Genomic DNA, 27939 nt, shown 5'->3' with positions numbered 1-27939 from the left:
CGGAGAAGACAAAGGAAGGGGGAAAAAAAAAATGCTTTAAAAAGAATCCTTAAAAATGTAACTGGTTAATATATCTATGGTTGTGGGTGAAAAATAACATCAATGCACATGAAAGGGCTGCACGCGTTCACTGACACAACAGGCTTCTAGACTTTTACATGTATCGGTGCTGCGGCACAGCCGGGGCAAACGGAGAGGGAGCGCCTTATTACAGTGTGTGAAGTGGAGCCGGGAGCATGCAGGGAGAGGGGGAACGTCTCGGTGACAGAGGCTGATGAAAGCCCCGCGCCGAGCAGTCGAAGGAGCCGACACATGACACAGCTCATAACCGCTCGCCATCCAGGACGGGGATCGCATTCATGTAGCCTTCTCCTTCATGTATATTTAAACACTCGCAGCTCCAGATCAATTTCAGCTAAAAAACATTTGCTTTTTTCCCCCCACACACACACACACACACACATGCATATATATATGAAATATCAGGGCGAAGCTGGGAAGACGAGGCCGCGGATGACCCCGAAAATTGTTTTTCCCTTTACGTCATTGTTTCATTTTTAATTAAGAGAAGGGGGGTAAAACATGGAGCAGGCTGTAGTGGCTCTGACACATTAAGACAGTGTGATGTTCACACATGGGTGTATCTTCAAGGCCCTCGGTGTGTGTGTGTTTGTGTATGGGTGAGAAAGTGTGTGGGCGTATTTGCTTGACTATATCTTTGTGGAAGAGGAAAGAAGGGAAGTGACGCCACGACGAGAAGGATGGAGGAGAAGCGGTGCAGACATGAGGGCTGAGAGCGAGAGAGAGAGAGAACATGGTGGTACTGGAGAGAGAGAAGGCAGGGGGGGGGGGGGGGGGGAGCCCAGGGGGTAGGTAAGATTACAGATGTACACACAGTGTTCTGGAGCTCAGGCCAACGGCTGAATAACAGTGTTGCTGCTGCTCCAGAGTTGCTTGCTTCAGCTCACTCTGTGTCTTGTTCTGCTCGCCGCCCAGGGCAGCCATTCAGAGATCTGCCCCAGTAACAGCGCAGATAGACTCTCACATCCCAAATAGTTCCTCCGACAGAATGGCACTGTTGTCGATGAACAACAACAACCAAAAAAAAACACAAAAAAAAAAACATAGTGTAAGAGAAACTCAAGGAGAAGAACTCCTTATTGTTCGTTTTCCAGCATTTTTATTTATTTGGTCAGATTTCGCTTATTCTCATGTTCAAATGTAGGGCAGTAGGTAATTGCTTCTCCTTTGCCTCCCTCCATTATCATTAGAACCAGATTAAGGTGATATTACAATTATCTCAAATGTCATGTAAACATCCGGGCTCATGTTAGTCAAATTAAGGTAGAAATAACCCGATTAACCTGGATTACGCGTCAGTCTTGTGAAGCACCGTGGCACGTATAGAGCTTAGTCTGACCTCGGCCCGTGTTCTCCATTCTCATCGTCTCTCTTACACACAGAAAAACACCTCATCACCACAAAAACAACAGTGACCCTGCTTTTTCTCTCCCTTCTCTTAATTTGAGCATGTTTTCTGCAGGATGCAACAAACCTAATGATCAAAAAATAAAATGCATGTAAACCCGGGTTACTGGGGAACATTAGTCTGCTAGTAAGCTTTAATTGAACAATTGCCTTGATCTTGTTTTCCTCTTTAACAGGGTTGTAATGAGCGACTAAATACAGAGCGCCGAACTATTATTTGCATTTTGAATATATTGAGTAAGTGTAGAGAGGGAGAGAGTAATCCTTTTCAGATTAATGTCGTTTTAAAAGTGTTTTTGTTGTGATCGACAACTCACATGTGAGTCCAGGCTAAACCAGGTGTTATTTTGTACAAATGTGGAAAGACTTCGAGATAATTAGCCTTTGAACAAATGTGTGCTATGAGTGTTATTTTTGTCTCCACCTCACACACGGATGAGTTAAAAAGTAACAAACGGTATAAACTTTAAATGTTATGTTATTCCTGTTTTTATAAAATGTCTGACAACGACCTTATTAAAATGTTACTGCAAACTAATTTAAAGTTACTTTAATGTTCAGTTTAATCAATGTGTTACACCAACTGTATAAACAGTATAACTGTAACAGTATAAAAGCGATTCAGACGTTATTGCTAATAATACATTAGCATTACGTTGTTACTGAGAGACAGAAACAAAAACCTGTTACTTTCACAAACTTCACGATGTGTTCAAGTACTAAAGCAGTCATCAAATCGTGTCTTATGCGTCCAACACGCTTCTATCGGCGAGTTCTTCTTACTTGACTTTTGTTAATCCCCACTTTGTTAACAAGTCAACTCTAAACGAGTGAAACGCCTTTTCTTGTGAGGTGCTGGCTCACATCCAAAATAAGAAGAACGGAAAAGCCACAAACTCATTAACCCCAAAGCAATTATATGTACTTGAAGTTAAAGAGACCAACGCCTCTGCAAAAAGTGACCTGACTGGAATTTATACCGGCTAAATCAGGATTTTTCTAAGGAAAGCCTAAAAAAAAAAGGTCCACACAGGAATAAAACAAAATAGGGGAATTCAGGTTGAATATCAACAAAAAGCATCTCAATTTAAATTAGGAAAATGTATTTTATTTATGGATTTATTTTTATTTAAGGTATCTTTATTCTTCAACACGCCATTACATTTTTGGTGTAAACTGGTCTGTTAAACGTGGATGAACAGTAAAACACAACAAAGCAGAGTCCAACACAAGCGTGGTCACTCACTGCTCTGAAAAAGAAGAAGAAGAATATATCCAGCAGCATCCAATCAGCCTCACTACTTCCTGACTGATCACAAATCAGCTACTCTCTTATTCCACTATCGTTAACATGAGGATAAAGTGTTGTTTTCTTGGCATTCATTGGTGGAGCTGCACGTACAAACCTCCCTACAATCCTTTGTATCGTGTGTAGACGATCAAAATCAGATTTTTAGAGCATCTCTAGATACTGAGGTCACGTAGGATATACGAAGGCCTTTTCTTTCACTTGAGCAGCGTGTGGCAGAAGGGGCCGGTGTCTGCATTACTCCCCCTTTCATTGTGCAAGTATGCGTGACTCATTCAGGAATATGAAAACGCCAGGGCACTTTTATTATTCGTCATACTCCAACATCAACACAGATTTGTCGTGTGAATGGCAGAAATGCTATCATGTAAAGTACAGACAATCGCGGCGTTGTTGTCATTATGCCATTTTTTGTTTCTGCTACTACGTATACGTTTTCCAGCTGATGACACAGCTTCTTAGGAGGCTCCAGATACGCCATCCAACAAACAGAATATTACGATCTGACTCACTGGATGCTTATAAATCATTTTAGTTATCAAAAAAAAACTCCAGACAGAAAAACAGCGCAGGCATCCCTCTTTTTGAAAACAGCAATCATCACGCACAGAAAGCCACAACATCGGCCCTTTGATGTAAATTTAGGATGCTCCCGTTTTCTTAAAGCGGGAGCCAACCTGGACCGTCTTCAGGGCTCGTCGGGGAAACAGCCACCTGCTTTTGATCGTCCTGTTGCATCTGCAACATCTGATCTCCGGCCACCAAAGTTGACGATATACCTGCAGTTTGGATTTGCCAGTTTCGAGAAAAAAATCTGCTTTCCTTCTCGCCTGCATAGCCTTTTAAAAACTGAATTTGTGTACCTTCAATTAACCTACGAATGAAGTGAAACTTTTGAGGTGTGCAACTGCAAGTCACAGTCCTTGGCATGCAAAATAAAACATTTAAAAATGAATATTTACAGTTTTCTCAATCTGCTTTCGGGAGTTTTCTTCCTAAGGGATCTGAGAGAGTAGCCTCACAGCCCACACTGACCTGTAGGCCCACCCCCAGGTCATGAATATGTATGAGGAAACGAAGGGAGAGAAGACATCCATAATAATATCCTACAGACCTTGAGTGTGTCTCAATTTGATGTTGCAAAGTCAGAAACCTTCACCCTAATTATCTCAGGTCGAAACATCAATGTTAATGTTAGCGTGTTGATTTAAATTCACCTCCGGCTCAAAAGAGAAAACGTGAGCTCAATAAAACAGCAGTAAAATGATGCGTTGCTGCGTGTAGTTGTTTTCAGCAGGTATTCCTCATACATGCATTGACCTTGCATGAAACCAAGGTTTAAAAATGGGTTTCAAGCACATGATGATAATAATACGGCATTGTGATATCATTGCTGGAATGAAAGCTAAATAAATTGGCAGTGACTCAATAATCAATTCCGTCTATAATGCAATTTTCTCATCTTCATTGAGTTTGTTAGAGTCACTTTTAATAAGGAGATCAAATAGAGGATTTCTACTGTGTTGACTTTGTGGTGTAAACAACAACACTGCAGCAACTTTTAATAAAGTACACGGTAAAGGTGGTGTGATGATCTGATTGCCTTGTGGTTTTTTAGGGAATTGCTGACCTATGACGATGAGGGAAATCAGCAATGTGAAGGAGAACGCTGGTGGAGAACGCAGGGAGTTCATGGATATCGCACCTCTTTGCCTCTTATGGTTCAAGGATTATGAAACTGTAAAGTCTGTGTGAAATCTACTCGCTGACATGTGACACTCTCTAACTCCAACCTCCAGCAGACGAGTGCTGCAACACAACAGAAAGCCTGTTTGAGTCAAACTCAAAGCATATCAAAAGACTTTTACTGCCACGAAGTAGAACACAACCTGATTGAAATTATTCAAATCTGCAAAAGCTGATATTATGAATATAAGAGGAAATAACAGATAACCACAATGTCATAACCCAAACTAAAGATGATGCATTGTGGCTAGAAATGACAGAATCTTTCTCAGTTTTCTGTTAAAAACATGAGCATATGCTGCTGATTCATTTCCTGTGGTGCGACTAATTGATTACTTTACTAAAAGTATATCGTAGTACCCGTCAATACTGTGTTGTATTGAAGCGTTCAGATTCATTTTGACTGTTTTAATCAGGAAATACGGGCGAATATCGTATCATTTGATGCCTGTTCAATTAACTCGAGATGCATTGGTATTAAACAACATATTAACAACCAGCTGATGAGAGATACGAGAAACTTATCCGAGTTTCCCTTTGGAAAGTGCATTTGCCGATCCACATCAAGGCCAGAGTGCGGTTTTGTCACCGGAACAGTGCATCAGCTTCTGGCTCTCTGGCCTTGTTAGATGCCCTTTTCCCCCGACAATTACAGCCCAGTATTAGGCTTTTGTCCTGTGCCATGCCTGGTGGCCTTGCTGCCTGTATACAGCTTCTTCTGCGTGAATGACAGCTGATAAAAGCTCCAGGCTTTTGCTGGCATCGCCGCCACTATGTAATTTCACTGCAGGGGAGTGTGCTTTTAGCCATGAAGCCCACTGCCACAAGAGCACTAAAGACACAGGCACAAACCCTTGCCAAATTGCCCTTAAGCTCCAGACATTTCATCTGACATGTTATTGAGAGAGACAATTGTCACCATTCTAACCGTGTGCTATTTATTTTATTGCATCACGAGCGCCGGCGCATGCCACCACCGACGACGGAGCACGACAGCGAGAGATAAGGCTGGGAGCTGCGTCAAATACATCCACCCTAATTATGAGGGTCCGCATTAAAATTTCATAACAAAAAACAAGACGGCAATAAAGCCTCTCAAGTCAATAATGCACCAAGGCGGGCGCGATACGAAATTACCCAGAAACCTAAAGTAAAAGACTGAACATAGCCTTTATTTTATGCTCATTGTAGAAGTGTGTGTGTGTGTGTAGATGTGTGCGTGTGTGTAAGAGAGAGAAAGCGAGGGAGACCTTGAGTGCAATGGGAGGAGTCGATGCTGCAGCATTCAGGGAAGGAGAGCAAAGCTAACTGTGAGTCAGACTCTCTCTCTCTCTCTCTCTCCCTCTCTCTCTCTCTTCGGCCTTTACCTCCCTCCTTCCACTTCCACTCTCCCCTTCTCCTCCCTCTCTCAGCACTTAGGCAGCTGCCTCCACTTATGCAGGGCACATTTCAGATGACAGGGGGGAGGGAGCGAGGGAGAAAAAAGGGGAGGAAGGGAATGATTTGGGGCGGGGGGGGGGGGGGGGGAGCAGGAGGAGCATTGGGGGAAGGAAACAAAAGGTTGCACTATGATTGCACAACGATTCAAAAGCTGCTGAAGGGGGACATTCCTGCCTAGGTGAGGATGCTCCCCCTCCTCCTCCCTCCTCCTCCTCCCCCACCTCCTCCTCTAAAAACCCTCGCTGCTATACATCAAAGAGGGGAAGGTTAACCGCTAGACATAGTAACCTCTGTAATAGAACTGTTTTCTAATGACCATCAAAGAGTGTTTACTACCTCCGGGCGTGTGATTAATGGCTGTATGCACAGGCAACCTCCTACTCCACATCCCCTCTGCTCGCGCCCAGAGACGGAGAAATAGATGTAGAGGAGATGACAGCTGATTCCGAATGCTCCGTAAGGATCTTCTGGGCCTCGAACCAGTGTGACCTCCTGACTCCTTCCATGACAAAGCAGTGTCTGGTATTTTAAAACAGGGCACACCTTTGCTTTTACAGCTTTAACGGACGGATTACGATGCAGAATGAGACCGATTGGAAACACTTCAGGTTGCTTTCATGTAATATAATAAAACTTTTATAGATCATTTTCCATGCCACAATATACGCAAATAAATGTCAAATATTTCACAAAATTGGATTACTTTTCTCGAAGTGTCAATACGTAATTGTTTTTCTCTTCTCCCTGCTCCTTTATGGTCATGAATGTGTTGTGTTGAGATTGTGAATCTTTTATTTTTCTGCTGTTATTGACTAAAAAATCAAATCAAATGAATGAGTGAATAGATTTTTCAGACAGTTCAATGGGTTTTTAATTAGTTCATGAAACATATAAAGTAGGATAATTGTCTCATCCCAAAAAAATACTTTTCTTGCTTAAATTTAAAGTCACCACATCTGAAAATACACGTTTTTTTCACAGGGCAGCAGATTTGTGAATAATGCCACCCCTCCCATCCAATTAAACTGCTTTTCATCATCATTAATGAACAGGACATACGGGCAATTAAGGGGGCAAGATGCTTTAAAAATGCTTCTTTATGACAAATTCATCATCTTATCTCCTCTAAATTAAACAAGAAAATACTTTGTTTTCTGATCTCACGCCACCACCGGCAAGACAACGGGGGGTCGAAAAATAAATGTATTTTATGATGTGACAATGATATGAGGGCGGAATGGTTAAGTTTAGACACAAACACAATTTAAGGAAAGATGGTGGTTTTGATTAAAATACTTTTTTAAAGGTTAGAAGGATTGTTGTCGTCATGGTTACTTTAATGAACTTTAATGAACATGGTTACGGTGTTAAGGAATGACTGGTCGTGCTTGAAAAATATGTTTTACAGAGAGATCTAAAAATAAATGTTGTTTTTTTTAAAAAACAGCTGCAATCGACATTGAATATTATTTACTACTGTCTGCATCGAGTGCTCGACGCAATTATCGTTTATTGCACCAAATAAATTAAACACGCTTCAATGCAGACTTTTAAACCAAACCCAACAATGTATTCATATCATTTGTTCATTACATATTTCTTATCAGGCTTAATGCAATTAAATATGTCCATGCCAAATTGAATGAACGCACACTTGTGTTTAAACGCTGGGTGACTTTTGTTTCGCCGTAAACAATGCTGCTTCACTGTGAGACCCGTGTACTCGTCGGCGACAAAAGCACAGTAAAGTTATTATGCTGTAAGGTCCGTTTCCCCTGACAACGGTGTTGATGGATGAGGAATAGAGATGACTATACCCTGTGACTGGAGCAGCGATACCAGAGAGGAAGCTGAGGTCATCCCCCCACAGGGCCTCTATCAGCTTCGTGAAAGCCAGTGTCAAGGGGGAAGGAGGCTGCAGGGCCGCTGCAGGACAGACTGCTGCTGCTGCACACTTACACAGTGGCCTTCCGCTTTGTTCGGTGCACAAACCCCCCCAAGTTCGTCTGATTAGTCCTCCATTTAGTGGGATTTCTTTTACTCTCTTAACATAAAATAACTCAGATTACTATAAGTTATCTGTGGGGGTCATAGTGGTTTGGTTAATAGCAATCATCACATAAAACACTCTCTGAAAGGCAAATTTCATGCTTCATGTTCTGAACATTGAATGTCAGCGTTAAGAGCAAGCACTTTTTTTTCTTCTAACTAAGATAATGTCACAGATGTAATATCATGATTACTTTTATATTTTCTTTACTTTTACTTAAATGTTTTTGTATGTACAGGAGGGTCACCACATTGGTGAAAGGGGGGATGGGCGTGGTTACATGGCCCCGGTGGGCGTGGCCTACAGTACATTACAGTGCCAATAAACAGTAGTGATAATGATCGTATTGTGCATTTGAAACATTTGCATAATGAATCCCTTTAAAGAGTTGAAAAGGTCAAAAGGCCATTTTGACTGACCGACTGCTGCTTAAGTCGCTTTCATCAGCCAGTTTGTTCAGTTTTTCTTCCCTGTCTATTGAAAAACTACAGTCTTTATCATTAGAATGATCAACAGAAAGCCAACAAGTGATAAACTGAAGGAGGTCATTAAATGTATCATGAGCGCACTTCACTTTCCTTGGAAATAATTGCAAAATGTCCACCCATCGTCTACCGCTTATCCTGTATTCAGGGTCGCAATTCGTTAATTGCAACGTTTATTTTTCAAAAATATTTTTGATGATGATAATGACCCACTTTCAGGTAACTCGAATGTGGAATACAGAAGACTTCGACTTTTGGAATAAATGAGGCGCATTTACTTTAAAAAGTGGAGACATTTCTATTGTAAAACTTCCTTCTCGGGTTCTGAGTTCCTTCACTTTATCATAAAGAACAATCATTGGCTATAATAATATTAATAATAACAATAATAATAATAGCTTTAATTTATATAGCGCCTTTCACGAAACCCAACACTTTACAAAAATTGAGACAAACAAAAAAAACAAAAAAAATACTATACTATGAAAAAAAAATGAGGAGTCACGAGAAGTATACACATTTTGAGACATAAAGTAATCTTTGCAGGGACGAGTGAATAGGTGTTCAGTGGAACGATCCGTGGCATCTTTGGCTTCCCAATTCCCTCCTTTCAAACACCGTAAATGTCCTGCTAGTGTCCGGAGCCAAGAAAAAAAGCAGATCATTGATAAGTGCTCAATAAGTGACCATGGAGGTCTGCCGGGGGCTTTGAGGAATGTCCACTCAATATGTGGCCATAATGGATTGTACATGACCTTTTTAAAACAGTATTTTACGCCTGAAATTGCAGTTGCTGCAGTTTGCCAACTTCTACAGCACTTCCTACCCCCACCACAATACGATAACAATGACGAAGGCACAATGGAGTTATTAATAATAAGCAGCTGATGAATAGTTAATGCACACTGGGGATGTTTTTTTCTTTTTTTTTTTTGGAAAATACATTTCTTTTAAAGTTATTTCTTTAGATCTAAAAAATCCTGATCCCGCGAGAGGCACGCATCTTCTCCTTCAGATATTACACCCTTATTATTTTTCTCTTCAAATCCTGACCTTTTATCAGTATTTTGTTTTTCAAAATGACGGTCTCAAAATGAAGACAGTTTTCATCTTCATCACAAAATCCATTCCATTACTCGCACAGTGAAGATTTCCCTTTGTTCTCGGAGCCACACATTATTTCCCGGTTGCTTCAGAAGGCGACTCCTTTACTTGGCTTCAAAAACCAAAGGATGGGGGTGGGGGGGGGGCAGTTGGGGTGGAGGGAGGGGAGGGGAGGGGGGTGGTGGAGGACAGAAGGAGAAGAAAGGAGATACACAGAGGAAAAAAGAGGGAGAAAGAGGGGATGAGAAAGGGAGGATAGAGGGGGAAAGGCCTGAGAGAAAGCAGAGAAGGGTGTGTGCACAATGTGTTTGTGTGTGTGTTGGGGGGGGGGGGTAATAACGAGGAGGGCATGGGAGACAACGACAGTCCCACTCTGCCCTTTGGACTGTCTACAAACTCAAATCTCAATATTCACCCGCCATCTCTGGTTGCTAATACACCGCCTTCCTTTGATATTTGTTTTCCCTTTTAAAGTCATTGATGTTATTAGTTTTTCAAACCCGGCTTAGAGGCTTATTGATAGGCTGCGCGGATGGAAATATGGGCATTTATAAAATAAATAAATAAATAAAAAAGGGGCCTTAGAATCTCTGATGAGAGAAAACACTCATTCTCCCGACCCAAGTGTCTGGGTTTTTTGGGTTTCTGCGTCAAGACTCTCGTCCAGCCTGGTTCCGGTGGACTTTTACCGACGGTAAATAAAAACCCAGCTTTGCTGTGAAACACTTAATCAGGCGGTATGGAATCAGTGAGAGCAGGAAAAGGAGCTCACTGTCACGGTTTTAATGTGTGTCTCTCTGTGTTTCGGGAAGAGGGGGGGGGGGGGGGTTAGCTTCCCTGATGTGCCACAGCTGAAATTGGCAGGCTATCAGTCACAACCCTGTAACACAATGTACAGCATTTCTAAATGGTATAAAGAGATATGACAGCCAAGACGGCAGAGAGAGAGAGAGAGAGAGAGTGCAAAGTAGAGAGTGAGAGAAAAGCCATTTTTAGAAGCCTGATGTGTTAGTCTAAATGTTTGCTTCACAACTGGGTCAGAACAGCCCGCTTGTCCTGGAACCAGCGCCAGTTTGAGTCTTTTGACATCCGACAGGTCCGGCCCAGCGGGCCGTGGTCTTTTAAACAATAACCTATTGTGTCTAAAAGAAGGAGAAGTTGGCAAGATGTTTGGAAGAGGGGAGGAGGGGAGGGTGCAAGCTTTTCTGTGGACAAATGAGAACAAAGCCCACTCAGCCTCCCTGTTGGTAATCAGGCCTATTGATTAGTGGCTGTGTGGGTCTGTGAGGGTCTGCAGAAGCCTGGGAGCCAGTGGCAGTGTGTGCATATGCACGGGGGTATTGGCAGCGCTTATTCTCCGGGCCGGTGGGACAATGCAGCCTCTGAGCGAGGTGATTAAAAGGCCTGAGCTATTGAGCACCTCCAATCAATGACCTGCTTTGCTGCTGGACGGAGCCGGAGGCCACCTCCCAAACAACACTCACACACATGCTAACATATTATCACTTTCACAGCCCTCCATTTATCTCCCACACACACACACACACACACACACATCTTAAACCAACTTCGTTAAGTTTCAGGGCCAAAGGGGGCCAAATCCCCACTGCCTTACCGCCGTGGCCTGGCCTGACCACAATGCATTGCGAGGGAACTTGCCATTTTCATCATGTGCAGTGGCCAATTAAACTAAGCTAATACCGGAGAGGAGAACTGGGTGTGGGATGAAAGTAGGGGCTTTTCATTTAAATGGATAAGGTTAATGAGTTATTTGTATGGTTGACGTGCTCCTATGGTCTAAAAGGTTAGGCGCATCTACACAGCTGCCCTTTGGAGTGATCTCCTCTGTTTCACGCTCCCTCAAGCAGTGGTAATGAGAGGTCACTGTGCACCATGAGATCCCTGGCAGCCAGCAGTCGCGGCCAGACAACCACACAGTCGCCGTCATATTACTATTTCCTCCAAAATAAACAGGCCTTGCCGAGAGGAACAGGAGGAACAGCTCATCTCAGCCCTTCCTCCTAACTCTCTCTCTCTCTTTGTCTTTCTCTCTCTCTCTTTCAATATCCTGACCAGTCTGCTTTCAGCTCACCGTGACCGGAGAACACTCCTCGCTCTTGTTTTTTTTTGGAATATCCACTTTCATATTTTTCAATAACGGCGAAATCCTATTTTATTTTGTTTTCTAATGGAGTCGCCCTTTATTTTCCTCTCTCTCTCTCTCTCTCTCTCTCTCTCTCCAAATTCCATATGAGAGTACCGGCCCCATCTTCTTCTCCACCAGCCACTATAATCAGACATGCTATTTTTTGCCACCACATGTCTCATCAACACCTTGGTTGAAGCAGTCACTCATATAATATATCTCATATAATATAATCAGTCATGGAAAATATAACGCAATCAGAGCATGATTATGGAATAACAGCACAAATATATATCGTTGCAATGTCCATACTGGGCCCCCTGTTCTAGGCGTTCGGGGAGAGCCACGAGAAGAAGAGGAAAAAAGGCCTCGCTTCGCTAAATTCAGACCTACTGATTTGGTAATTATTTCATAAGCCGGTATGTCCAAACGCTCACAGGCACAGAAAAGCCCATATCACAGGCGGCCAGGCGGCCCGGGGTGTGTTGCTGTCAGGTTTGCCGGTGTGAGCGGACAGAGGCGGTGGGCTCTGCTTAAGACAGAGTATTGGACAAACACAAACAAACGAGGCAGCGGCCACTGTGACTCAGTGCTCTAATGAACCAGCGTATTGACTTGCTGGCTTGCTCTTTCTCTCTGCCTCTCTCTCTCTCCCTCTCTCCCTCTCTCCTCTCTCTCCTCTCTCTCTCTTCCTCTCACATACACACACTTTGCCTCGCTTGCTCTCTCCCTCTGACTGCTGTGTTTGTATGGATCCCAGCTGCCACTCGGAATACCAATTACAGTAGGCCCAGGAGTGGGGGGAGGTGAAGGGGAGAATGGGAGAGAGAGAAAGAGGGATAGAGAGAGAGGAGGATTGTGGGGAAGCAATGAGGACAAGGAAGGAGAGAGGGAGGGGAAGAAAGAGGAAAAGCGCTGGAGAGGAAGGAGGGGAAATGGTAAGCGATCCAGGAGGCTTGTCCTCACTTGGTGGCCGGGTGAAGAAGCCTCGGAGTCGTGGGTGATGACGAGGAGGGGAGGGAGGGAGGAGGAGGAGGGGGGGTCTTCATCCCTGACGCTGCGGCACCCGCACACGGAGGGAAAATCAAAAAGTGTCTCCATGTGAGACACTTACATCCCTGATGCTGTGACACTCTTGCAGCTGACGCACAGGGTGGGAAAATCAAAGGGGACCTTTTTGTGGTCTGCCACAAATAGGTGCACCCCCCCCCTGTACAGGAGTGTGGGGAGGAGGGCGGGGGGGTGTTGAGTGCTTCACAGGTAAAATTTTCCCTGTGAATTCCTGGGATGAATCTTGGCTGCTGCATCTCCTATTACACGATATTTGTATTTGATAAAAGAAAATTGGACCGTGGAGAGCTTTTGGTTCCAATGACACTCCTTCTCTCCCTCCTCCTTTTCTTTCTCTTCTCCAACCACCGCAACAATTCTCATGACAACCATAATGAGCATGCTCACATTCTGCACGATACCACTAATTTGAGAAATTTCCAGCACAAAGACATAATTAGACAAACTAATTAGACGAAGACTTCGCTGCACAGAGATCCTCCGCAGTTCAACTCATCCGCCTACCTGCCGATGACTAAAACAGGAAGCAAGCCGTCAAGCCCATCCGTGCTCATTCCCCTCAGTTAGCGCGGTGAGATGTTTGTGATATATGTCGCACGAGGGAGAAGAACGTGATCCCTACCCAGGGGCTGCAGCCGCTCTTTCGGCAGCGGCGTCTTTGTAGCGGCTTTAGCGTCACACAGGGCTAACAGGTCTTAACCAGCCACAGATTGTCTTCCTATTTTTATCCGAGGCAGCGACGTTGTCTCGATGCTGTGAAAAAAAAAAAAAAAAGTCGCCCGAGAACAATCTGCGCAGGCCAACGGGGCTGCATGTGAGACATATTAATAAAGCTAAAGAGAGGCACTCGTACGCCGCGGACACTTACAAAACAGAGTTCCGGTTCAGGTGTTCATGGCGAGCTTTAGGTGAAGTGGTGGGTTTTCTAATGAAGAATATGAGGAAAGTACTTAGAGAGAGAGTTGGAGAGGCGAGGGAGGCAGAAAGGTAATTGATTTTAAAAGTGATGGGAAAACCCACAGGTCTCAGGAGGGAGCAGCGAAACGTCTCGGCGGATACAGAAACCCTGCCTCCAAGAATAATGGAATTAATTCCTAGTCTGATTTAAATACATTTTATAACTTGAATTAACATTTCCTAAAATCCCCAGAGACGGAGTCAAAGTGTAAACTGTTACTTTTTCCTTTTTTACTTTTTTTTCCCCTCGACAATGGAGCCTTTGTCCTCGGAATAAGTGTTGCTTGCACTGCACGCACTCCGTGTTATCCAAACAACCGTTTGCTCATTATCATTTTTGTTGTACCGTGCGAGATGAAAAAAAAACATCATATCATTATATGAACGCGGACTGACTCGTGAATACACAAAATCAAACCTCCGTGCCCGCGTTGAAGCTCAGAGGGCCAGATGAGCATGTGCACATGCGTACGTACACATTGGCGTTTCCAACGGCTCGGCGTTCTCAGTCTCAGTGGTCGTAGGCAGATTTGTAAGAGGAAGAGAGACGGCGGGTGTTTTGTTATTGCTAATTTACTGTTGGTTCACTCAGTCCAGGTAGATTCGACGCACCTGGGGATTAACAGTCAGCACGGAGGGATTCTGGGAGCACCGGCTGCCCCTTAATGACAATTCCTGCACACAAATGCTCAGATAGCTAACCCGGCCTCTCCAGAGGCCTCATCACCGGCGCCCAAACATCGCAGCAGTATACATCTCTGATAGTGAATTTTAAACCTATTAGATCATATGGCTATAAAGTATGCATGCAGACTGTACACCGACTCTCCCCTGACAAAGACTTTCTCTCAGTGGAATTACCCGCATAAATAAACCATAAGCAAATCCCAAAAAGTGCACAAAAGACACGCTCATACGCGAGCATATATACACACCTCAGAGACGGATATCAAAGGAGCAGGTTATACATGGCGTCATTTGAATATAAAAGCAAAATACCTGCTGTTGTGATACTGCTAAAGTATTAGGCCCATTGTGACAGAAGCGTCGCTGTATCAAAACAGAAACAGCAACAGAAATGTGTTATTACTGGATACTATGGATAAGTGGCATGGATGTACTTTTTGCTGGATATTTATATATAACAGGAGGTATCACACGTGTTTTGACCTGAGGTTTGGTACCAGTTTATTTATGATATATGATATATAAAAAAATATGTCTACAAAACAGTTTAATCTATTTAAAAAACAAGTTTTTAATTTAAGAAAATCATTATATTTCATTACTGATTAATCTGCTGACGACTTATACAATGAATCAATAAGTAAAATGTCTCTAAAACAGGGATCCATCAAAATTTCACAGAGCCGAGGTGACATCCTCAGATTGCTTATTTTGTCTGGAAAAACCTAAAAATATTCTGTTTAATATCAAATAAAACAAGAAATGTAGGCTTTAAACTTTAGAATATTTGGCGATTTTCTTTTAAGAAATTTGGTGATGTTTCTGTCAACTGACTAAGCAATTAATTGCTCATTTCAGCCTTGGTCTTTACACAAAGCAACCATACAAGAACTTTACTTTCATGTCTAGGATGAGTTCAATCTAATCAGAGAATACCTGATTACAAGTTAAGTAAACAACACAAAGGATCTTTAAAACATTCAGTGCCAGTCTGTAATTCTTCACAGCTGAGTCGGTACCCGGCCCTCGCCATAACAGTTGGTAAACCTATCATGTTTTATGATCAAATTTTAATTTATTTTTCCTTTTTTTGGCAGGGCGTCAGCAAAACATGCAACCATTTGGTAAGAAAATATCTCGCAAAACGAAGCAGTACATACAAAATACAAAAACACAGAAGTTGTACTTCATTCAAATAGCTTAATATGAACTACCAAAATTGGTATTAGACAGAAGGTCTGGAAATTATTCAGCAAAACCCAGATCTCCTGAATTCCAACGAGACATTAGAAGATATGACAAATAATCTCTGAGGCTTTGTGTGACTAAATGATGAATTAGCTTTATTTTTATCAGCAGTACGCTGAGATGCATATTCGACTCCTTCTGAAGAGCGTTTTAACCGGCTCGACTGTGATATATGTGGGCTGCATTCTGCCGGAGTCACTGAATGATGACTTGGGGAAATGGGTTAGAAGAGCTACTGAGAAGAAGAAAAAAAAATCTATTTGTGCATGACAGAATGAACGTGAAGCAGGCATCCCGGCCCCTCTCCGTGCATCTTTATGCCACAAATGGCTATTTATGTGTGTGACGGCGTAGACTGGGTCAGTGTCATAATGTAAAACATGTGCATGGGTGAATGTGCCACAAAGCTGAAGGGTGTAAAAAAAAGCCAGAGCCAGCAGAAATCCTTCTTCTGGCGCGAACACTCACAGGGAAACAAGCAAGTATACACACAGCTGTGCATCCTAGAAGTCAAAGAGCCACAGTGCACACTTCATACACCCTTCTGTGATGCATCTGAAATGAGAAGTCCTAATTATTATTTCCATTGTGCCCCACTCCTGTGACAAGGACCACTAGCTGTGAATGATTATAATTATTACCCGTAGTAGAATAGCAGTCATGCTGTTGTATCATCAGCAACATCATCCAACAGATCAGGGTCAAATCCAACTTGAAATTCATGTATGCAATTCAATTCCGGTCCCTGTGTTAAGATATTCAAAAACATTTCTCATTTGACTTCTGCTTGGATGTGTCGCGCATGGATTGTGTTTTCCGCCTCTGGCGCACAAATAGTAAATGGAAAGCAAAGCGGCATCCGTCAGCTGACTGTATCTGACGGGGAGACCGTTGCAACAGGCTTTTTGTCATTCCGCTCTCCGCGTGAACCATGGCGGTATGATAAAATAGCTATTCTATTCAATTATCCCTAATGTTTGATTGGGTGCACAAATGCTGCAGTCTCCATTAACAGCAGCACAATTAAAAGCGAAATGAATTACGGGTGGAAATCTTGGACCGGAAAAAAAAAACGCCAGCATCGCCATACGTTTTCAAACACACACAGTAAAGACTTACAGCAAAACACAAATATCGCCCGTCTCCTATTTGTAGATAAATTCACAACATCATTTAGAGTAGCAAACAAGCCTGTCTTGAATGGCTGGTAATTATGTACAGCAGCAAATAAAGCATGGTTTCCTTTCTGTGGCACTGGTGGCTTGTTAAGTGGTGAACAGACAAAACAGCATTTAGAAAATGAAAGGTGCAGGGAAACATCCAGGGCACAGCGAGCTTCTCTCCCATTAGAAACAACACTGTCTGTCTCGCGATGGTTTGTTTGTTCCCGACCGGCTGTGCTGGGAGGACGCACCCTGAACCCCCCACCACCAACAGTAACTATGTCTCTCCCTTTTTTCTGTCCCCCTCCACCTCTGTCCGTCCGTCCTGTCCTCTAATCTTCCCACCAGGTCCCTCCCTCCCCTCCCCTCTCCCCCCCCCACCCGCCTCCTCTGAAGCTCCTCTGTTTTCTCCTCTCTCACAGTACACCCTACACTATGTTTGGCTCTCTTTCTCATCATCAACCCCTTTTTTCATCTCACCCCCATCCTCCCACCCTTTTCCATCCGCCAAATCAAAGATAAGGCTAATGAAGGTGGGCTTATTATTCCGGCATCGACTCTGACAGACTATACATTCCTAGCGTAAAACATGCATTTCCTCAAACATGAGGAATTTAAAAAAAAACATGTTCAAATTAGACAAGGTGCCGTGATCTATTAGTGTTATTATATAACAAAAACAAAACAGAGCGGTTATTGCCCATGTGTGTGTGTGTGTGTGTGTGTGTGTGCGTGTGCCATTACAAAGGGGAACAATACATGGGAGCACACTGTGTGAAACCAATTAAAATCCAGCCCCGTCATATAGCTTCCTCCCTCCCGAGTCATGTTGTGAATATGCCGCTTTCACACCATTCATGTCAGTGCACCTGTGTCCACCGCTTTAAAACCCCAACCCTCGTTTTTTCTGCCCCCTGTCTCAAATGTCCCGGCGTCACATTCGCGTTCATCGGTTTCAACATATCCCGCGAGTTGGAATACAAGGGGGCCCAGGAGAGAGCCCGAGCCGAACAGGGGAGGGGGGAGATTTCACATTATCTATCCATCTGCAATATAAGGGTCTGATGCGGAAGCAGGAAATGAGCTATGAACGTCAAGCCTGCGTGCTCATGGTCCCAGTGGCCACCAGCCTACATATTGAGATCAAGTAGGCAGCGAGGAAAGTGGTTTAATAGACCCCCGGTTTAATTGGACTTTTATTTGTTAATGGCAGAAATCCTGATGCATTACTTTAATTATCCTGGCAGAACTAATTCATGAACGCCACGCAACAAAAAATGTGGCTGGACTTGGCATTTAAATTGCATCCCCCCTCCCTCTTTAACCTCCCATCCTCAAAGTACTCCACAGGAATCTCTCTGATAGGACTTGTAAGGCAAGTGATGGTTTAAACCTGTTGGTGTGCTTTAACCAGCCAGCTGTGGTGGATGAATCCAGAGTGCTGAGGCCATTTTGCCCCTAAAAGCGCTGGGACCCGCCCAGATCCTATATGTGAGCGTGTGCATGTTTGCCAGCGCCCCTCAAAGTGCAGCCACTCGTCAGGTTTGGCTGCTGCCTGTGGAGGAGACGGGTGGGGTGGGATGGCGGGGAGGCACAGCTCCCCCTACAGAGCGCCGGTCCAAGGCAACCACAGGCAGCCTCTGCTCACAACTATCCGCTCGGCCCAATCACGCGTCAGCTGCTCTGTCAATTCCGGCCCGGCAGCCAATCGAGGGAGAGGGGTCTTTTCTGATTGCACTGTTTTTCATTCATTACATCACTGCGCTGTAACAGTTTAGCCCCAGCGCCTCATACTGACACATATTTTCCAAAACAGGGAATTCTTTAAAGTAGATTAGTGCTCTCAGCTACAGATGCAATTTGTTTTGCCTCTCTCAGCCACTGTGTGTGTATGTGTGTGTGTGTGTGTGTGTGTGTGTGCGTGCAGCAGGATGTTTAAGTATGTTGATGTGTGCATGAGTATGCCGGTAGCATGTGAGTACAAATGTGCGAGGTTTCCTGGAACAGCTCCCGTCTGGGGGGGGGGGGGGGGGGGGGGGCGCAGAGCAGGCAGCAAGAGCTCAGCAGCGCCTCAGTCCCTCAGGACACGCTGCAGCTCTCTCCTCGCGGCCATGAAAAGCAATCAGAGCCCAGCCTTCTCCCCTGGACTTACCTCTGCCTTTAATTACAGAACTCAGCGGCGGCAGCACAGAGAACGACTGCCTCCACTGGGCCGCAGCCAGCATGTCACAGCCCGAACGCAGGGCCGGGGTCGACGCAGCAGGCCTCCGCATACGGCGGCCCGACATTAAATACAGCGTGCTTAAGCATACAGTCGGCCCTGATGGGGCTCAGCGTGCTTCTACACAGACTGGGACGGAGCCAAGGTGCTCCCGTACTGTAGCGACACAATGTGCAGAGGGGAACTGCAGAGCTCCAGACATAAAACACAGCGGGGCTCGATATAGGCTTTTCTGTATGCGATATAGGCTTTTCTGTATGCTTAACAAGATGTTCCCGCCTGCGTTATGCCATTAGTAGAAGTCAGAACTTAGAGAAACAACCACCTAGCAAAAAAAAATAATAATCCTGCAGATAAACACGTGCAATGCTGCAGTATTGTGTCTTTATCGTACCTTTACGGTGGTTAGAACACGCAAGGTGTAAAATATTCATCAGAAACGTGATCCTCATATATATGAATAACAAGTCCACTGGTAATAATGAGGATGATTGATGAGGATCAGTTCATTCTGTCTAATTGAGACTCTCTCGTTCAGCAGACGGGGTAGGAGAGGCCCAACACATGTGCCTAAGGCTGAAGCCGAGGAGAAGCCACAGAGCACACATGGGCAGGGGGAGATAAGAGACTATGTACACAAGCTGCCGCTTTTTATTGCTGCAACATAACGCTCGGGAAGCGCTTTAAAACACATTTTCAGAAAAACCTTCCAGCGCTGTCTTTGCTACCGTGGAGCAGAGGCACGGTGTCGAAATGTGTCACCGGGCTCAATTTCTCACCCGATTGGAAAGTGAGCGGAGAACGGCGCCCGAGTGAAAGCGACGACACTGACCAGGAGGAGAAGTGGAACAAAAAAAAAACCTCTCCGGTGAGATCATGGCAGAATGTAGATGCAGTTTGATGCGATAGCTCTTTGTTATTTTCCTCAAAATATGATCCTCAAACAAGGCCGGAGCAAGGTTGGCCCCTCTCCTCTGCACACGTCACGTGGCCTCGGGGCCCAATGGCGGCACACGTTACCATGTATGTTAATGACACCCACATCAACCTGTCAACTCAATTTGGCCTTCTTATAGGCTGCCTTCGACTCAATCAATGCACGGCCTTTCATCCGGCTTCCAATGCTGTCTTTAGAGGAGAGGGCAGTGACAGGCTGCCCCGTCAGGCTAGCATTACATCGCATTCGCCAAACAAATCTTCCAACAGGTACCCAACGCATGCTGGAAGAGAAGTCAAACCGCCCCGTCAAAAAGGCTCGGATAAAGGAGTCCGAAACATCAATCGGACCGAGTCACGTCGGGTCAATAACTGTGCGCAGTGCAGATCATTAATTGTGGCAATAAATTCACCAAGTTCTTATTTGAAAATCCCATCTTACAAGACATACCAATAAACATCAGCGGGGGAAATTTCTAGCTCGTTAAAATTTAATCCAATTAAAACCCTATTTAAAACCAAGTTAACAACTGATTCTAACACCTCCACAAAAACCACCGCACAGAAGCTGTTATTATGGGCTGCAGCTCATTATTCTCGAGCGGGGCTTGTCTGGCTCACAGTATGGCTGACTGGGACACCCAGTAAACATCTGTCATGAGGCATCCTTTAAAGGGGAGCACAGACACAGCACGCCACTGATCTAGTGACCCAACAGTGCAGGCATTCACACACGCCTTGGTGCACCTGTGTGTGCTCATGCCACTGCGGTTTGTTGAGGGCAATTTGAAGAATTTGTGCTTACAAACCGTTTATGAATCATTTATTCGCCTCATCACAGTGGAGGGGCCTATGCTTTAAGATGATGTGTTATCCCATTGGGTTCCAATAGCCCATTCATGAATCATTCATTAGTTCGGACTATAGATTATACCCCTTTGTTCATTTCTTATTCATTTTTTTTTTTTAGGGGGGTGGGGTGTGGGGGGGCAGCCCTGCTCGGGATGCATAGCGTTGATTCAAAATGACGTCCACAGGCCACCGTTTGCCTTCAAAACACACAAACAGTGCAGGGTAACTGGCTTCAATGCGAACAACCACACGTGGCATCTGTATTCGCGGTGAATTTCGGAGCCTAAAGCGAATAGGTCAGCGCATGGGCTTGGAATAAGTAGGGTGTTCTTATTTTTTTTTTACGCAGGGAATAAGATAATCGATGGAGCAGAGACGAATGAATGTGCTGCTATACGACAGCTGTCCCAAGGAGGGAGAGCAGCTACTACACCGCATGCTTGGTGTGTTCTCCCCTTGAATAAAAATGTCCGATCAGATCAAATCGGGCCAAGCAAAGGGATATCAATCTCTGTGTGTATAAGTCAAGCTGTCATGTGCATACCTAATAGCGCTCGCTGGCTTTTTTTCTCCCAAACACACACACACGGCACGCCGAATAGCAGCATAATAACGTTTTCACTGCCTACCTCCAGAGCGTAATGCGCCCGAACTGCGTTTTTTTCCCCCGTCGCAATGGGATCCTTCTCAGCCGCTTCGGACAGTATCAGAGATGCGTCTTTCCCCCGAAATGCAAACACTTCCCCTGCATGTTGCCCCCCTCCCCACCCCAAAGCCACCCTCCCCGCCACCAGCAGCAGCAGCAGCCCGGGCCTCCAGTAAATAGCAGGTGGACGCGCCTCTCAATGATGGAGACAGCGCGACTCTCCTCTCCCCCGCCGCTCCATTTTCAATTACGGAAGAATTCGTACTCCAGGAAACGCGCTATAGGGCAGCCAGCATGTCCAAAATATCGCCGCTTTTTTCTCCGGGACAAACCGGGGCCGTCGCCTCTCAGACTCCCGATGCGCGGCGCCCCCTCGCCTGCTATCTACCTCCGCGAGATGCTTGATGTTGCCATTGTCACGGCGTATTTTTTTTTTTTTTTTCTTCCTTCTCCTTTTTTTTTTTTTTTTTTTTTTTTTTTTTGCAGCTGGACCTCTCCCCCTCCTTGCGGCGCGCAGTCTCGTAGGCGCGCACTTTGCCTGCTCCCCCTCCGATTCTTCTCGGTCCGACCTATGAGCGCGCACAGCCAGCCGACGCAGGGCCACGCACTGCTTTGACGGACGCGCTGAGCAAATCAGGTAGCACTCTCCAAATAGGACTGTATCATAACAGGGCAACTGCAATGACATGAATAATGAATAGGCTACTCATGTATGCCTATGCTGGATGATAGGCCCACTTATAACACTTACCATACTGGAAGCAATATTTGGAGATTCTCTCTCTCTCTCTCTCTGCCCCCCCCCCCCCCCCCCCCCCCCTCTCTGAATATAGAAGATTCAAATACTTGTCATAAAAATATCACGGGCTATGTATTCATATTCAGCCAATTGATCACCTGCAGTTAAAATGCACAGTTATATGATATGAGAGATCACAGTAAACATGCCACTTTCCTTCCTTAATATAGCAAAGCTGTAAAAAAACAACAAAAAAACTTAAATTTGTATCACTGTAGGCTACATTGAATAAAACGTTATGAAGGGCATTATTATTGTCTTTACTTTTATATTCATCATACATTAATTTGGTTTTATTTTCTCCATTAATCAGGTAAAATAAGCATTACCGTGTACAAATACTCTTTTACAATAGTCCTGCATACTTAAGTAAATGTTTTCAAGTATAGCATCAAAAGTAGCCCATAACAAAAGTACTCATTATGCAGAATGTCCCATTTACAGATTTACATTGGATCATAATTATTGACATATTAATGTGTTCATCACATTAATGTCGCAGGTAGTCATTTTAACAAGTAACTCAAAACTCAAGTACAGTACTTGAGTAAATGTACTTACATTCCACCACTGACAATCAAGAAAATGTAACAAAATATTAACTTTTTGGGGAATTTATACTTCATTTTATGTATTAAATAATAGAAATTGTCGCAGATTCATTCTTTGTTGATGTTGTTATTGATTCAACAAGTCATTGCATTACTGCAGGTACATTAGCCCTAAAAGTATGTATTATATATACTATCCAGACATCTTGAGGGACTTCACTGATGTGAAAGCCTGCGTGTATCTAAATGTGCAGTAATACCCAATGAAACAGAACCGCTAAACTAAACAGTTAATTAATTCAAACTAAAGAGTTGCTGGGTGAATTAAGCTGTAATGACCTCCGATAAAGCAAAAACATTACTTTATCACCATGTGGTGTTGTTTCATGCACACATACACACTTTGTGGTCTTGATCTGCAGTTTCTATCCGAACAACTCTGAAATGTGCAAATTACCTTGGAGATGGACCTCAGGAACGATGCCATTATTTTTTGTGCCAAGTTTTAACTTTCCACGTTGATTTCAACATTTCTGCTAATGAACTCAATGGTGACAGAAATCATATCGTTTCTTAAAATACCTTTTCAGCTGCAGTCATCATTATGTTTTTTAACCGAGGGGACAAATTGGCTTACAGCTCCTCTTAAGCACAGCAAGTTTATAACAAAAGTGAAAGCTGACAAGAGAAGAACATTTTCATGCTGCATAATTACAGAGTTTCTACATGTCTTTGCAGTAAACAGAGGTAATCACCACTGCAGCGCTATGAGTGTAATATGATGTAATAGGCTCAACTGTACACATTAACACTTTCATGTTGAAAGTGAATATTTGTGTGGGATAATATGAAATAAGGGTCTACGGTCTGTTTACGTGAAGATCATCAATCATCTGTATAAAGGGTTGGCCTTCGAAGATAATGCTGTTATTCAAGGAGTCAAGGATACTTTTTTGTCGCAACGACATGCAATTGGTCCCTATTTGCTTCACAAGAAAAGCAAAACAAGAAAAGAAAACAGTAGTGCGTTCCCATTGTGCATTTTTTTTAACTTGCATCAGAAGGAGCAGCAGCAACAAACCGTCCAGTCAGATAACATAGTCGACATCATGACATTAAAAATCAAACATGAAGGGAATATTTTCCATCAACTTATGTCTGTTTGAGCCCCAAGCACCATTGTCAACACAGAGCCCGCCTCCTCTCGTCCCAACGGGGTCCCACAGGGGTCCCACCGGGGTCCCACCGAGCTCCCACCGGGTCCAGGATGCCACTATGGAGCCAAGATGGAGGCACAACAGTCACCGTTGCTGGGTCAGCATGATTATTATCCTGTGACAGGAGCACCCTGGGTAGTGGAGTAGCTTTTTGTCCTAGCTGGGTTAGCTTATAGCTCCTATCCCAGCTCTGGCTGGGTGTTTTTTTTTTTTTACTTTTTTCTTTAGTGTCTTTGAGAACTTTTAAAAGCGCTATACAAACAAAAAGTGTTATTATTATTATTGTTGGCTGTGACCTTGATTGTCTCATCGTCTGCTCCACATAAAATGATCCAATCTCCACACTTCCTTGTCTAATAAATGAGTTTATTCTGGCAATAAAGACAACAGAGTAATATATTATTATCTATATATTGTAAAACACTAGTTTCCATGTGATATAATATTGCCCGTACAGACATCTATGTGCACTATTTGATGAAATCCTCTAATCAAAAAACTTTTCCTGCTAAATTAGGTTGATTTAGTTCTGTCTTTATTTTTCACACTCTCTGGCACTCGTTAGGTTTTTATTTTTCAGAAGAGGTAAGAATTCTGTAAAATATTCCGGAAAGATGTTGATGAATTGTGACAAAAGTAAGTCTGAACTTGCGATTCAGGAAAATGATGAATGGAGTTAATGTCAAGGTAAAGATGTAAATTATAATGGCCTGAACAGAATGGCAGCAGCTTTACTGACAGACTTAGCATTATATAATGATAACATGTTTTACACTCTAATAATAAAGGCCAGGCCGAGCGGTTGAAAAGGTAATCTGAATTGAATGTGGAAAACGGGCAGATTCTCCGTAACGCAGTTTAAATGGATCTGCAGGAGGTGACGCCGGCATTCAAGCTTGTGCACAATTAAAGACCATCAGGAGTCAAGAGCAGAACGTAAATGCTGAAATCTCCGGCTCTGACGCTCACCAGGTCTGACAGTCGGTGTGAAATCTCCAATAGGATTATGACAGTTGTAACCTGCGTGCATCCATCTTTGTTTAAGCATCACCGTTGCCTGTCCAAACAGTCTAAGAAGGGGCGATTTGGTTTGATTCGCCAGCTCTGTTTGAGACGTGGCGAGCTCGACTCATAAAGCGGCCCTGAAATGCACGCGCGGACTCACGCTGATTCTGTCTAAAAGTCTTAGAGACCACTGAATGACGGGGCACGACCACAACACATCCATCCTCCTCACCAGGAGTTTTCTTTTCAACGAATTCAGAGGAAATGTTCTGATTTTTTTTTGTGGCAACATCACAAAAATAATGAAATCGAATCCTTGAGAATCTCCAGTAATGATGATGATGTCATCCGGGCCGAGAGCTGCTCTTAGAAGTGTGAATAATGGACCAACTCATGTGGGACTATTTGACAGCACCCACAGTGATTTTTACTGATTCACAGCTAGCAGAGTAATCATTTCTCCAGAATCAGTCACTGATTGAGTGTCTCTTCACCTTTGACCTCTACTGACATCACCAGTTCATGTCTCTGCTCTGACCCGAACCCTACAATTGTACGGTTTCAATTCTTAGGGTGTATTTGCCCTCTTAGTAGCCCCTCTAAGAGTCCTACAGGTTCCAGTCCCCATCTCTTACACCTATAGCACCAAAATACCAACAATTTTGCAGGAAAAAGGGGTGGAGTCTGAACTTTTCTAACACTATTGTGTACCTTCAAAAAGAGAAAGCATGTGTCACCAGAATGTGAAAAGATTTTGTCATTTGTTGCTCTAACAAAAGGGAAGAAAGACCTTTTTTTTTTGCCTGTGAGCATAAAACACATTCAAATTCATAAGTGATGCACGTAGCAAGCATACATATTACAAATGTGTGGCCTGCTTTGTTGCACCATCAGCAGCAGCAGCAGCATACTATATATATATATATGTGCAAAGAGGGCGATACCACCACCATATCTGCTTATTGACTTTAAAAGGATCTGCCGTGTGCATGCGTGTGTGAATATTCATCCTCATTTTGACCAGGAGCATTGATATAGTACACAGGGATTACGCACATAAATTTACACACCCACACAAAACGGTGGAAATAACTACATCTTCTCTGAGGCATCGATACATATTTATCAAGGCGTAGACGCCCTTGGCCACACACTAGCTCCATTGTAGTGGGACGGGAGTGAGCTGACTGTCTGGTGCAGAGGGATGGCCCTGAGTCTCAGTTATCATGATGGAGAAAAAAAAAAAGCGTGGCAGACTTGGGGAACAGGCCAGGAGGTGTGTGTTTGGACAAACTCCTCTTATCACCTGTGCACCCTTTATTGGGACTAACTCTTTTCATATTAAACCCATCATTGTATCACCGGGCAGGATAACACGATACAGCAACAGAGATGGTGCTTTTTAAAAAAAAACATCAGCAGAATGTTCTTCGAATAAAGACGAAGGTCGTTGTTTGCATTAGGGGCTGAATCTCCTGCTGCGGTCCATATTAAGGACGTTATTAGAGGCCTTTGTGTGGCTGTCTTTCTTTTGCAGCTGCAGAATGCTGCATGGTAAACAGGGAGATGGCTTCTTCATTACCACCCAAGGACATGCGAGCGAACAGGCTCACAACAGCACTAATCGCATGCACCAAATACAGAACAATTAAGGGGTTGTTGAGCAACATATTTTATGACTCAGGTTTTTTTTTTTTTTTTTAAACGTAAATAGCCAGAAAGCAAACACCCTCTACACGTACGTCCATCTTGAATTGCTCCGCAACTTCACTACTGTGAGTGTTTTTGTCCTTGACCGTATCAAACACACTCACACACAAAGCTTTGCCGCAGAAAGATAAAAAAAAAGGAAGAGCAAAAATAAATGGATTCGGCTCTCCCACAGAACTGAGCAGATCCTAATGAATTATGTTCACTGAATAATTTGCGAATAACCTGTTAGGGGCAGCTGAACGTTGTTGGGAGTCGCTAATGAATAGCCTCATAATGTCTTCCTAGGTTAGATTAGAAGGACGCCATTAACATCAACTCATCGGCCTGGACATCTGACGCATGGAAGCAGACCCATCTAACCAGTAATCATGCGGTAGCTCTCCTTTTAAGCAGAGCTCTATCAAAGTCTACTTTCATCTATAATGTGTGACTTCCTCCAGAGGTGGCGGAGGCCTCGCGATGGCAGGCCATTTCACCCAATCAGTACCATTTGCATGTTGTCATTTTGTTCTTTATCTTTTTTTTTTCCTGCACCCTTTCTTCTGTTTAGCTACTCAACGGCCAGTCTCAGGCCATTTTATTGTATTTTTTGACATGACTGAAAATAACAGGAGCAAAGACATGACACATGACGTCAATGCTTATAGCATGAACACACTTAGCACTCGGTTAACCAAAGCTATCTTTAAAAAATAGTCGTCTAGGTAACAGGACTGTTTGTTAATATTTAAATTCTCCATCATACTTCCAAAGGTGATCAATATAACGGTGTCTTACCTTTGGTCTTCCCATTGCCTCCACTTGACTCAAACCATGCTACTTCCTGTTGGTCACGTGACTTCTGTAATGGCCCAGCCCCTTGGATGAAAATCTAGGATATTTTTATATATATATATATATATATATATATATATATATATATATATATATATATATATTTTTTTTTTTTTTTTTTTTTACATATGAGGTTCTGATGAGGAATTGTATTCCATGTCTAAATTGGAAATAGTCAGATGATAATACAAAAAATAAAAAAATAAACTCTGAAGGATTCTAGGGTTGAGTTCATCAATAAGTATATTGTTGGTGGGGGATGGGCTAAAAT

General features: G+C 43.6%; 1 protein-coding gene across 2 annotated transcripts in view; it reads right to left on the bottom strand.

Annotated features, from left to right (window-relative positions):
* nexmifb (neurite extension and migration factor b) overlaps nt 1-22316 on the bottom strand; it is a 45599-nt gene extending 23283 nt beyond the window's left edge. The window contains exon 1 of one of the 2 annotated variants that reach the window (XM_084010209.1): nt 21533-22316. The gene's annotated coding sequence lies outside the window, so the exon portion shown is untranslated. The remainder of the gene's footprint in view (nt 1-21532) is intronic. The other variant, XM_084010210.1, reaches the window with a different exon arrangement.
* Nucleotides 22317-27939: the final 5623 nt, after the last annotated feature.

Source organism: Eutrigla gurnardus, assembly GCF_963514095.1.
Source record: "Eutrigla gurnardus genome assembly, chromosome: 5".
Classification (NCBI taxonomy): Eukaryota; Metazoa; Chordata; class Actinopteri; order Perciformes; family Triglidae; genus Eutrigla; species Eutrigla gurnardus.
Note: the sequence above shows the minus strand (reverse complement) of the source record. Positions and strands in the feature narration are given on the sequence as shown.